The sequence below is a fragment of the Nyctibius grandis genome, chromosome 1 (assembly GCF_013368605.1).
Source record: "Nyctibius grandis isolate bNycGra1 chromosome 1, bNycGra1.pri, whole genome shotgun sequence".
Classification (NCBI taxonomy): domain Eukaryota; kingdom Metazoa; phylum Chordata; class Aves; order Nyctibiiformes; family Nyctibiidae; genus Nyctibius; species Nyctibius grandis.
In genome coordinates this window covers 98,181,192-98,194,995 of record NC_090658.1, presented here as the reverse complement: position 1 = coordinate 98,194,995, position 13,804 = coordinate 98,181,192, and positions in this window count along the sequence as shown.

Below are 13,804 nucleotides of genomic sequence, written 5' to 3'. Positions count from 1 at the left end.
GGGGAGAGGGCAGCGGCAGCCCCCGGAGCTCCGCGCTCGGCACCCTCGCGGGGGGGGGAGACACGGGCGGCGCCGGGGCCCAGCTGGAGGCGGCGGGGGGCTCCTTCCCTCCGCGGCTGGCACCGCGGCGGACGCCAAGTTCGGCCGGCGGCCGGGACGCCTTCCCCGGGGCAGCGCACGACGGGCCGGACCAGGCCGGGCCGGGGGAGGCCCCCGTGCCCCGCCGCAGGCGCGGGGGGGAGGGTGCGTCCCGCAGTACTCACCGCTCGTACCGGCGGCAGCCGCTCGCTTCATTTTTGTTGTTTGCTTTTTTTTTTAACGGAAGAATATTTTTGAGCGCCGCCGAAGTAAGAAGTTGTGAATAAGGCGGCCGTTTCGTGCGGTTCCCCTCGTTTTCTCCGCGGTGCCCGTCAGTCGGTGCCGTCCCCTGTCCCCCGACGGCGGCTCCGGGGCCCGCGGAGCGCACAGCGCGCAGTGCCCTGTGCGCCGCGCCGCTCTGAGCCGCGTTTTACCTGGTTTACTACCGTGCTGCTTCCCGATAGATCAGACGGACTCGAGAGCTGCTTTTTAAAAAGCATTCGTATATGGGACTTTCATAATAATCCACTTGCCTTTATTTCGAGAAAAAGGCGTTCGTCGGGTGCTGCGACACACAGGAAACGCACGATGTAAAACCTCTTACGGATCCTGCCCTACCAGGGAAGTTCCCGATGCGTTTTTCAATGCTCCCTGCTGTCAAAACTAAACACTTGCTTACAGCTTGAATTATGCTTTTAAAACTTCATGTTGCATAAAAACACAGAGGCACAGCATTAGTGTTTACAAATTACTGGGATTCTCATTATTCCTCTGCTTAAAACATTTACCCTTGTATAGATCAAATGATGGTCTCACCGACTTGTGGACTATTTGAGATCAGAAATAAGAGTGATTTGTCACTGATTGTTGACTTATTGATAGGGATAGCGTGGGGTACAGAAATTGGTCATGTCTTTACATCAGCCTCTTTGTCTTAAACGACTGCTTTCGTTTCTGTTTTATATGCACCCTTCGTATTTGCATGTGTACAACAAATGCAAATAATGTGGACACCATGTACATCTATCATTCATATCTATCTGCAATCAATGTGTTATTCAAAAGGACGTATTAACCCAGAGGGCTCACACACAGAAGGGACGTTGAAGTGATGTGATATAAGCTGAAATCCATGTGAAAGTGAGAGTGACACATGACCAGGCACTGAACATCTAAATGAGGAAACATCTGTGTAGCAGAGAGCTAATTAGAGTTAGCATGTTTAGTGGAGGAGTGGAAGGGTTGTTTTATGATTAATGAAATAATATGGAGGAATGCAGTGAGCATAAATACTCCAATATATCCAAATCAAAACCATCTTGGACATGAAATTACAGTTGCCCATTTTGTGCTGATGCAGTTTATCTAGAGGGCAATCAGCTAAACACCGTCTGTGTCCGATGACTGAACGTACCATTGTTTTCTCATTTACAGTACAATCCTATTTACAGAGATAATTCGTTCAAATAATGCAAACATATGTATGTATCAAAGCAACATACCAAGAAGCTATTGCTTGTTCTCATTTGAAAGTCAGTAGTCATTTGGAAAAGTTAATTCAAAGCCAGTCGCTTCTAGATGTTATGAGATACCATGTCAGGACCCTAAAAACCTATTACGGCAGAACCTAGAAGCGAAGGGTTACAAATGGATTACTTTAACTGACATTCTTTATAGCCAAAAATATTATAATATTAAAAAATATTATTTTTATCTTTATATTATTTTTCATCCAAAAATATTATCTTTAGTGGACCTGCATGTCGTCTGCAGAGCTTAGCCTAGAGAGAGTACTTAATAGTTTATGGCTATAAGACCTTAACAAGGGCAGCAATAAGAACAGCTGAATGTATTGCAGCAGTTTGGGAAGGAGCACAAACACTAACTCAGCACCAGGGAGGTATCTCGACGAACTGTTGGGTGTTCTTCCATCTCTTCAATTGTGTTCCTGAAAGCCAGTAACTACGTGTTTCTGTACACTTGCTAACGTAGTATTTGCTGCTTCTAACTGTACCCGAGGTTTGTAACGTAACAATATGAGACACTCGGCTGTTTGATAACAAATCGCAGTAACTATCTTTTTACCCCAGAACCATTGTAACAGGTTTTCACGTGCCACAGAACAGACTCGGAGGTCATGAGTCAGGTATATCAGGTGTGATATCAAATGATGCAGCAGCACTTTCTGTTAGCTTTAGGTGTAGGTTATCTTAGATGGAAAGTTAAAAGATAATGAAGGCACTGCATACAAGCCAAATGTTATTTATTGAACTGTTGTTTCTTGATAAGCAAAGCAAAATGTTTTTCCTTTGGAAACAGCAGGAACCCAGTCAAATAACTACTTCATTTGTGGGTATAAACTGTCTGCAGAGATAGTTTTTTCTACCAAACACCTTAGCACTGGTTATTATAAAAATTGTCACATTTGATTTGAGGCCTCAGGTGCAACTTTGAAACAAAGGACAAGTTTCTAACTTGTGATGGATGGTACCAATCATCGTGTGACTCAGGCCGTTCCTATGGCTTCACACACGATATGCAGTACAGTGCATATTCTGGGCTGTATCAGGGTGTGTGGGCAGGCATTTCTTTTGAGGATCTGGTCCAGAATCATTTGTTTGCAGTAGTTTATTGCTTGGCTCATCTGTTATGGTATTGCTGATTGCTGCCGCCATTCTCCAAAGATTTTTGTCAGAGATGTGTCAGGACTTGGCACCCAATTTTTCATTCATTTTAAAAATACTACCTCCACTTCAGTTTCTTGCACTTCTCACCAGCGGAGGATGCCTGGCAGAGGAATGCTTGACACAGTGCTCAAAAGCAGTGTGTCTGTCTGTGCAAGTGTGTATATGCATGAACATACAAAAGAAATCTCATCCCTGGGAACGTTCTCTGCAGGACCACAGAGGCTTTTTTCAAACTGGAGCACATGGCAGACTCTTCACCTTGTGCTGGATGGATGCAGTCACAAGAGATCGTAATGCTAGCCAGCAACTGTGTGCCCCAGTTTCTTCTTCATTGGTTTCAGTCTTCTCAATGTCTGTAGAAAAGGATAGGCGTGGCAGGAGAGTCGCTATAGCTGTGCCATAGGTGTACTCTTCCACTTTCTCTAAAACAACTCCATTCTTTTTGCTCCACCACCACCACTCCAGGTCACCCACCCATCAGGCAGCTCCGTCTAGAGGCTTCTGCTGGGACCCAGCTACTCACCCAGCCTCTCAGCTGGACATGGCCAGGGCTGGCCAAACTGGCCAAGCCTTTTTCTTGCACCATTTGAATTTCCCCTCAGTTTCTGAACACCAGGATTTGCTCAAGCTAGGTACAATGCTATAGACTGTTCCTTTTCAGATATTAGAAAGATGGTCAGAGTTATAGATAGCGTTTGAAAAAAGGCTATTAAAATTGATTGTTTTGTAGGTTCTGCGGCTGATATAACTATTACAGTCCTGTGGGAAGCAGAAGCAAAACCAGTTGGATAAACATATAAAAATGTGCAATTATTTTTAACTAGTGGATAAAACACTGCAGAGAAATAGTTCCTATTTCACATGACTGTAATTGAATAGATTAAACCCAAGGATGGTTCATTTCTTTAGACTGTTTCGTGGTTTTCTTTCAACAGCAGTGCGTGGTGATAACTGAGGGTGGGTAATCAGCTCTGGCATGCAAAGGTGGCTCATCAGCCTGTTTCTGTGACGGGTAAAACCAGACACCAGGTGACTCAAATCATAGCAGACAAAAGACTAGCCTGCCTGTCTAAATTAAATATATGCAGTGCAGTTTCTAGTGTTTGAATTTACACCTTTTGGCATCGCTCAGTCAATCAAAATGTGTGATTAGCCAAAAAAAGAGCCTTGGGGCTGCATCTCACAGGAGTGTCAAAGAACAACCACTGTCTAACTACACACTCAAGGGCACAAGCCTGATCTCAGTGGGGTCACTCTGTATCTAGGGATTCAAATGAGAATGGGTTTATTGTATGCTAGCGAAGGCCCAAAAGACCAAGGCTTAAGCCAGGTGTCCTACAGAGAAAGCAGTGTTCTGCCATCTGACAGGCACAGACCACCACCCTCAGTGTCTGCATACAGGGATCTCGGCATCAACGAGAGGCGAAGAAAGAAAAAAAGAAAGGAAGCAGCAGCACAGGATGCATCAAAAGCATAATTTCTTCTGTCCTCTTCTGCTCCTTTAGACTTATTTCAGCCTCATTAGATCACCTAACACTTTCTCTAAGAGACCATGTTTCCCTACGCTATCCAGTTGTGGAAGCCCCCAAGAAATTTAATCATCCAACTGAGAAGCGAAGGCCCTGCACTCGCACACAGGACGCTGTGTGTCAGAAATGACAGACAGTGGGGACCGGGCTGGGCTTGCTAAAATAATGTATACAAGGTCTGTGCTGTTCCAGAAACAAGAAACCAGCTGCCCGAGCTGACAATGAAGAACAAGATTGCATGTTTATGTATGCACATAGGCCATTTTGAAATAATTTTCTCCAGTGCTTTGTTCCATTTCCTAATAAGCCAACTTGTTTATCACTATAGCAACCGGCGACAGATTCCTGGAAGGAAGAGCTGCGAATGCCCGTTTGGACCTCTGCGGTCACAGGCGGTTGGTATGAGCAAGGTGTCATACCTGCCTCCCAGAGCTCTGAAATGCCATGTAGGGATGGAGTGGGGTGAGGCAGGCATGACACGGTGCAATATAGCGCGAGGGGGACATGCAGAGCTGTGCATAGCTTGATGGAAACCATCACAAAAATAAGCATTGTTTTAATTGAAAATAAATGCATTATATGTAAGGCAAAATAAGTTTGAAATGCAGAGCTGAATCCCGCATGCTGAAAAGATTCAATTATCCCTCTGTGCCACCAGCTTTGGTGATGAAGACTGGAAGAAGTGGGAAACGGACGTGCAAAGAACCTGCTCATGGGAGGTCCTCCAGGCGCGGGTAGGGATGGAAATCAATGCTCTTATCAAACATCTGCTGCTAGCAAACACCTCTGAAACCTGTGCCAGTGAGTATCCTGTGGTGCTGAGCCACGTTCCAGGTGACATCTCACAACTACAGCATTTGCTCAAGTGGCAGAGGTCGGTGGGGCAGAGAGAAAGATATGATCTCCAGAGATGATAACCTTCAGGGGTAACATAATTACACAGAAGGGGAAGTGTTTATTTGCTTTTCAGCCTAGAAAACTGCATGCACAAACCCCCCTATGTTACAAGAATATCAGCAGAAACACAAACTCAGGCATTCAAGGATTGGAAGCACTACAATTAAGATTGCCTGTTGAACCTTAAAGTAGTCTCTTCGAGCACTTGCCTTATGATTCAGCCTTTGCACATTTAATCTTCTTTTAAATTTACCTTTTCAGATAATATGAAGAGGATCATCCTGATGCTCTTTTGCTGCCCCTCCCCTGTATTCATGCAACTCATATCAGAAGCCCCTGAGCTCTCCCTGAGTCCTGGTACCTGGCCAGTTTGCTTATATTTTCACAGAATCACAGAATCACAGAATGTTAGGGATTGGAAGGGACCTCGAAAGATATCTAGTCCAATCCCCCTGCCGGGGCAGGATTGCCTAGACCATATCACACAGGAACGCGTCCAGGCGGGTTTTGAATGTCTCCAGAGAAGGAGACTCCACAACCTCTCTGGGCAGCCTGTTCCAGTGTTCAGTCACCCTCACTGTAAAGAAGTTTTTTCCTCATATTTATGTGGAACCTCCTGTGTTCCAGCTTGCACCCATTGCCCCTTGTCCTGTCAAGGGATGTCACTGAGAAGAGCCTGGCTCCATCCTCATGACACTTGCCCTTTACATATTTATAAACATTAATGAGGTCACCCCTCAGTCTCCTCTTCTCTAAGCTAAAGAGACCCAGCTCCCTCAGCCTCTCCTCATAAGGGAGATGTTCCACTCCCTTAATCATCTTCGTGGCTCTGCGCTGGACTCTCTCTAGCAGTTCCCTGTCCTTCTTGAACTGAGGGGCCCAGAACTGGACACAATATTCCAGATGCGGCCTCACCAGGGCAGAGTAGAGGGGGAGGAGAACCTCTCTCGACCTGCTAACCACACCCCTTCTAATACACCCCAGGATGCCACTGGCCTTCTTGGCCACAAGGGCACACTGCTGGCTCATGGTCATCCTGTTGTCCACTAGGACCCCCAGGTCCCTTTCCCCTACGCTGCTCTCCAACAGGTCTGTCCCCAACTTGTACATGGGGTTGTTCTTGCCAGATGCAGGACTCTACACTTGCCTTGTTCATTAAAATTTCTTCCCCCGCCCAACTCTCCAGCCTGTCCAGGTCTCTCTGAATGGCTGCGCAGCCTTCCGTTGTGTCAGCCACTCCTCCCAGTTTTGTGTCATCAGCGAACTTGCTGACAGTGCACTCTATTCCCTCATCCAAGTCATTAAAGAATATATTGAATATTACTGGTCCCAGTACCGACCCTTGAGGGACTCCGCTAGACACAGGCCTCCAACTGGACTCTGTCCCATTGACCACCACTCTCTGGCTTCTTTCCTTCAGCCAGTTCACAATCCACCTCACTACCCGATCATCCAGACCACACTTCCCCAGTTTAGCTGCGAGGATGCTGTGGGAGACCATGTCAAACGCCTTACTGAAATCAAGATAGACCACATCCACAGCTTTACCATCATCTATCCACCGGGTTACGTCCTCATAAAAGGCTATCAAGTTGGTTGAGTATGACTTCCCCTTGGTGAAGCCATGCTGAGTGCCCCTCATGATCCCCCTATCCTTGATGTGCCTAGAGACAGCACCAAGAACAAGTTGTTCCATCCCCTTTCCGGGGATGGAGGTGAGGCTGACCGGTCTATAGTTACCCAGGTCCTCCTTCTTGCCCTTTTTGAAGACTGGAGTGACATTCGCTTTCCTCCAGTCCTCAGGCACCTCTCCCGTTGCCCACGACTTAGCAAAGATGATGGAGAGTGGCCTAGCAATGACTTCCGCCAGCTCCCTCAGCACCTGCGGGTGCATCCCATCAGGGCCCATGGATTTATGGACGTCCAGATTGTTTAATTGGTCCCTGACCCAGCCCTTATCAACCAAGACAGATTCCTCCTCTATCCTGACTTCTTCGGGGGCCTCAGGGGTCCGGGGCTCCTCAGGACAGCCTCCAGCAGTATAGACAGAGGCAAAGAAGGCATTCAGTAACTCTGCCTTCTTTTCATCCTCTGTCTCCAGGGCCCCCACCTCATTCATCAGTGGGCCTACATTGCCTCTAGTGTTGGTTTTACCTGCAATGTATTTGAAGAAGCCCTTTCTGTTGTCCTTGACCTCTCTTGCAAGGTTTAATTCCAAGGAGGCCTTAGCTTTCCTGGTTGCCTCCCTACATCCTCTGACAACAGACTTATATTCCTCCCAAGTGGCCAGCCCCTCCTTCCATGATCTGTACACCCTCTTCTTCCACTTGAGTTTTCCCAGCAGTTCCCTGTTCAACCATGCAGGTCTCCTGGTACCCTTCCTTGGCTTCCTACCTGCTGGGATGCTCTGATCTTGAGCTCGGAAGAAGCAGTCCTTGAATGCTAACCAACTATCTTGGGCCCCCTTACCCTCTAGTACCCTGCGAAGCTTTGAGCGGGCTCTGGGTATGACAAAATGAAAGTTAAAAGCCATATGGTTGAAAAAGGCTACTTGACCCTTGGTCCTGATACAAAGAGGACTGAATGTTTTATTCCACGTTTTGTTTGTCATGTAATGTTATATTAATGAGGTAATGTTGTTGTAGCACCAGTGTCCTAGCATATGTCAGGCGAGCTTGTAAGGAGACATATCTTCTAGTAGACTTCATGACACAGTAAATAAAACCCAAACAGACAAGTGTTCAGGCATAAAAGCTTTTCTTCAGGTCTGAAACAGCAACTTACTGAAATACCCTCAAAAAAGAAACAGCTCCAGGTTAATCCCTGGGGTTATTCCTCACCAAGAAAATGTTTTCTTTCACAATGCTGTGATTTTTTGCAAGAGCCTCAAGTTGATGAATATTTTTTTTACCCTTGAGAAGTCAAAAGATTTGCTCCAGTTTCTCTTGAAATCATAAAGGAACCTCCTACACCTTTATGTTTCAGACCTACAAGAGGCCTTGTTGACAGAATAGAATGTTTTAGTGTAACCAGATGTGGACTTAAACCAGCATTGCCAAATGCAAGAAAAATTCTCTGCAAGCACGCTTCACCCTACCTGAAGACTAAATCACGCCTGTGTGAATATATTGTCATCTACCTCACTGGCTAAAACCTCACCTGGGCTGACAGCAGTGACACCGAGACAGCTGGCAGTCACCATGGGAAGGGGGTGTTGTATGACAAGCCTTGCAAACTGTCTTGCAAGGCATCTGGGTGACACTTCATATTGTGAACCAGCAGATAGGAAAGTTTCTTGGTCTTTACTGGGGACTTGGTTTCATGATACAATATTTACTTCTGGGTTGACCTTTGCCATATGGAAATAACTGGCTGACACTGGCTCTGTTTTTCATAAAGACGTATTTTGAAAACTGGTGTTCAGAGTGCGTTTCTGAGATTCTGAGTGATTTGTGGCATCTCTGAAATGACGAGTGTTTTGTGGCAGTGTAGTGTCTGAACAGTTGGAGACTGGCAGATCTCTTCAAAGACCTAGAGCGCATGCCTGCCTCCCCAAATCTCCAGGGAGTTTGGGGAGCTAGCTGGCCAAATTGGGGATATTTCCTTACCATATACTATTATATGTGTTGTATACAGTACTTGTATGAGATTTTAGGAGACATTAGGCAGGTAATGTGAAAAAGCATGTACGAAGGTGTGGTCTCTGTCCAATAACCTTACAGCCCCAGAACGGCTGAGGATTTATCATGGCTAGGGGAGAGCAGGCACCTTTTCAAACCATCTCCTCCCTAAGCTCACATTTTTCTCCTCGAGACAGGCTTGTCTGTACAGATCCAACACCAAAAATAAAGAGGAGTTTGCTGCATCCTGGTGCAGGCTGTGAATGGTGGTACTTCCAAGGCAGTGAAGATGGTATCTTTGTTATGGATAAGACAGGCAGTGGAAAAAGCGTCACGCTATGTCAACACCAACCAGAAACTCATGCACTGGGAGTGTTAGTTGAAACTCTGCCTCTTTTTTTTCACTCAGATAGACTAGACCAGAGAGAGGGACAGCTGGGCTTGGTCAGCACCCAGTTGGCCTGCATGCCTTGTCAATATGTCTGTGGATCACTTCTGCCTTTCCATCTGTTCACGGTGTCTCCTCTCACACTGAAATTCTCATTAAACCCTAGCAGTGGTCATGATACCGTAAATATACATGTTACACAGTAGCCTTGCACTGAGCTTGCAAACTTAGCCCATGATTGGTTGGGCTCAACGACACTGAGGAACTGGCTCTACGTTGGAGGTATTTGTAACACTGCTGCTGAGCCACAGAGCTAATATATCCCTGCTTCCCTCTTCACTCACCTTCCCACTATTTTTTCTTTGCCTTGTTCCAGCAGGATGTCCCTGGAGCCTTCCAGCTTGTCAAGCACAGCGCACTGCTCTGTGTTCGAAAGCATATGGCCAACAAAACAAAGAGCTTGCAGGTGGAATTTGAATGTGGCACAAACTGAATTACTTTAAAAATCAAAGTATGTGCTAGGAAGAAACAAATTGTAGAAATGCCAGGCACAAAAGGTCACGTAGTCCAACCACTGATCTCAAGCCAGGAGACATTTGCCTAAACTTCCTGTGATGGTAATCCAGCCATCTCCTGATGTAGTACCTAACTGTCCCAATGGTAAGAAAGTTCTCCTGATACTTAACATAAGCCTTACTGTTACTATATGTTCACGGGTTACTGTCTCGGTACAAATGGAGAATAACTGACCACTTTCCCATTTATAGCAACCTTTTACACAGCTAGCACCAGTACCTCCCCTTCATCTCTGCTTTTCTAGAAAAAGCATTTTTTTTCCTATAAATTATTTTTTAAATTCATAATAAATAAAAGTCTTCTCATTACATCTGTGTATTTTTTAAAATATGGACTCCAATCCAAGAAATATTGCTCTGATCAAGATCTTACCAGTGCCACGTGAAGGACAGTATTTACCACCCATGCCTTCCGTATGATAGTTGGAACAGTTAGATTAATTTTGTTATCTATTATAGGTCCATTTCTATGGTACTGTTCCCTAGCCAGGTATTCTGTACATAATCCTACTCCCTCCTTTCTAAAGGTGATAATATGGCTCTTCTTGTTCTTGTTCTTGTTCTTGTTCTTGTTCTTGTTCTTGTTCTTGTTCTTGTTCTTGTTCTTGTTCTTGTTCTTGTTCTTGTTCTTGTTCTTGTTCTTCAGAATTTTCCCCATTCCCCATGAACTCAAAAAGTGCTCAGTGATTTCTGAGATTTTGTCACAGGTATGGTAATTTGAGTAATTCCAGCTCATCCGAATACCCCTTAAATGATTCTTTTCCTGTTATAGCCTGTTCTCTTGTTACTCATTTTAAAGATCGTTAGGCAATGGATCATAGTTCGTCCTTTTTAGGAAAGATAAGTCATGAGAGAAGACATTGCCCCTTTCAGTCTTTTTTAGGCTGTCATTTTTGACTTGTCTGTCCTTGATGTTCATGTTAGTTTAACGGAATTATGAAAGTTCTCTAAAATCCCTTTTTCGTTACCTGAAAACAAAGGACAACAAGTCGCCATCCTTCTCCACCTCAATATGTTCTGATTTTGAAAACTTCTTGTAAGCTGTCATTCTGAATACGATCAACAAAATGCCCCGCGGGATCATTCATCTGAAGGTGTGGTGGAACAAAAATCACATTTTTTCATGAACAGCTGGGATAAAATACAGCAGCAGAGACACTTTCCTTAGACTGTTGGTAGGCTCATCCACTCACTTCCTCTAGCGATTTGATTTGACTTTGTGCTTGTAGTCAATGCATGAGCACAGGAAAAGGTGGGAATAAGACTTTGGGCAGGATGCAGGAATGCTCGTTGCATAAAACAGCAGACCAGGGATGGGAGAGGTATCACAGCCTCCCAAGTCCACAGTACCCTGGCTGTAAGGTAAGAGGAAATCTCTGCATAGATCCCACAAAACAAGCTGCTGAAGGCCCATAACAGATTAGTGGTGTAGACCCTGGCTATCCAAGAGACAGGGGGCATGTCTCATACCTTAGAGGGGATCAGGAATGGGAGGAAAGGGCTCTTCATCACAAGGCAAAGCATGAGGACACGCTATTATTCCCAGGAGTTATTTTTCAAGGACAATTTGCCCTGAGGCATTGTTGTTTTGTTAATAAGGATGTGCCTAAGCTAAGCAATTTTCTCTAAGTCATTGTGTGCATTTCTTTCTCAAACCATGTCCATGGCAAATTATGTATAATTGGGCTGTAAGGCTCTCTGTGTCCTGCTTAATCTGCTGTTTACTGATATGCTCTTTATCAACACTGACAATTCTTTTCGTGATGATTTTGTCACCTCTAAGAGAATGTAAACAGTGTTTATGTAAACAGCTTACACTACTATTCACCATGTTCAAACGCTTTGATTTCTTATCTTTTTAAGGGTGAGGGCTGGATAAGAAACGTGGTAGCATGTACCACAAATTAATAATTAGGGCTGGATGAAAGCACCATCCTGCATTAAGGATGGGCCACCCCTGCTGTGCTCTGCTGAGGCTTGCACGTAGGACTGTAACTCCAGATAGCGCTTAGGGCATATTGTCAGTGGGATCAGTTCCCTCCGTTAGAGAACGGGGTTGTGCCAGGCATTTGTGTGCCAGGCATTTGTATGCCACGGGATTTCTCTGATAAGCACAAGTAGCAAGTCCCAAGTGCCCTCATCCAACGCTATGTGCCAGCTTAATGATACCATAGCTTCACAGATGTGAAGTCCCAAAGCATGAAAATTAGGTCTTTCCACAGCAGATTTCTTGCCCTGCAGCTTGAAATTCAGTACGTATCAGTGAGATACCATATGCAGAAACTTTCATTTCTTTTCTTCCCTGGCAGGTGGAACTTTAAGGTTTTGAGTTTACCATATTGTTTTAAGGAATATTATTCTTTCAGAAATCCTTGACCAGTTTTGGCATTTGAGAAGAATAAGTCATCTCATCCTTTGTGGAAAGACAAACCAAGTAGTTGTACCTGTCACAACCTTCCTTTCAAATTACACTCTTTGTAATTCTCAAGTAATCCGGTTTAACATAGTCTAGATATTTGCCAGAAGTTTTTGCTAAGGATAAGATACTGTGTAATTCTCAAATGGCATAGTTTAACACACCAGCTCTTCCAAATCTGCATTGACATTCTATTATGTAAGGCATAAAGAGAAAAGCCTCATGAACTTGCTTTATCGGTGGTATTTTTAATCTAAATTTGGTCTTCCATTTTTAGTCCTGCTGTTATTCCAAAGAAGAGTGAAATTATTCAACTACTTCACAGAATCTCTGCAGTGTAAGGTTGAAAATGCCCTCAAGAGGTCATTTCATCTATATGATTTCCACATATTTTCAACCAGTGGATCAGTGCCGAAGTTCAGAATATTTCCCAGGCTACCATCCAGCTTTATTGGCACATCTTTAAGGGGGAATAACTTCATCACAATTCTGTAGGCCAGTTATGGACCACTGAACCTCAGGCTTGTGGACCACCAGGGGTCTAAGGACCTCAGCATGTATATCTTGAGACCAGGAACAGCTGCTCAGTCATCTCCTTCTGTTGCAGATTTGGGTGTATACTGCTGCCACCCTTGCATTTCACACAACCTATACTTGGCTCCCCCATTTTCAAGGTAATGCTCAGACTTGAGCAGAGAATGAGCTCTGAGCAGACAAACTGCACTGGGCAACAGCCTGCTCCCAACCACTGTCCTCCCCAAAATGGCTCTGGTCCTTCTCTGGTCAGGGAAGTTGACATGGACCCATCATGTAAGAGATCTTTCTGTGAAGCTGTGAACTGGGCAGAGGCTGCCATCCCCAAACAGCTCACCCAGGTTACGCTGGCTTCTTGCTGGCAGCAGGCTGGGCAAATTGTCCAAGCAAACTATGGATGGTTGGCAGAACAAGCAGCCCTGATTTAGTCTGTCCCCATCCTTGAGACAAAATCGAACAGATTTACACCATCCTCATCTGCTCTTAAAAGGTTTCAGTGCAGAGGATGCCGGCAGTGCCTGCAGTAACCAATGCTCAATTGTCCTTTCAATTAAAAGGACAATGTCTAATCTAAATTACCTTTGATCTCAGCAACTGAGATCACTTGTTTTCCTGCTGATTTTGGAGGAGGAGCACGTATTTTGTACATGTGCAAGACTCACATCATCCTGTCTTCTTTCTAGAAAAGACAGACTCAATTCTTTCAGCCATTCCCAAGAAGTCTCATTTCTTACTATTCGTGTTGCTCACCTCTTAGATGCATGATTCATAGAGCTACATTCTTCTAAAAATACCCAGCCCAAAAATGGACACAGTTTTCCAGCTGAGGTCACCAGTGCCAAGCTGAGTAAAAGAACCGCTTCCTATATTTTATACCTGTTAATGCATCCCAAAGGGCATTTGAATGTCTTGCAACAGTGCTATATTTTGTGCTTTCAATTACAATCCATTGTCATCTTTGGATTCCTTTCTGCAACAGAATAAAACCAAACAGATTAGGACAAACTTCTACAGGGCCTGATCTCTTGTATCATCACATTTAAGTAACCCACTGAATGATAAACTCAAATAGCGGTTCAC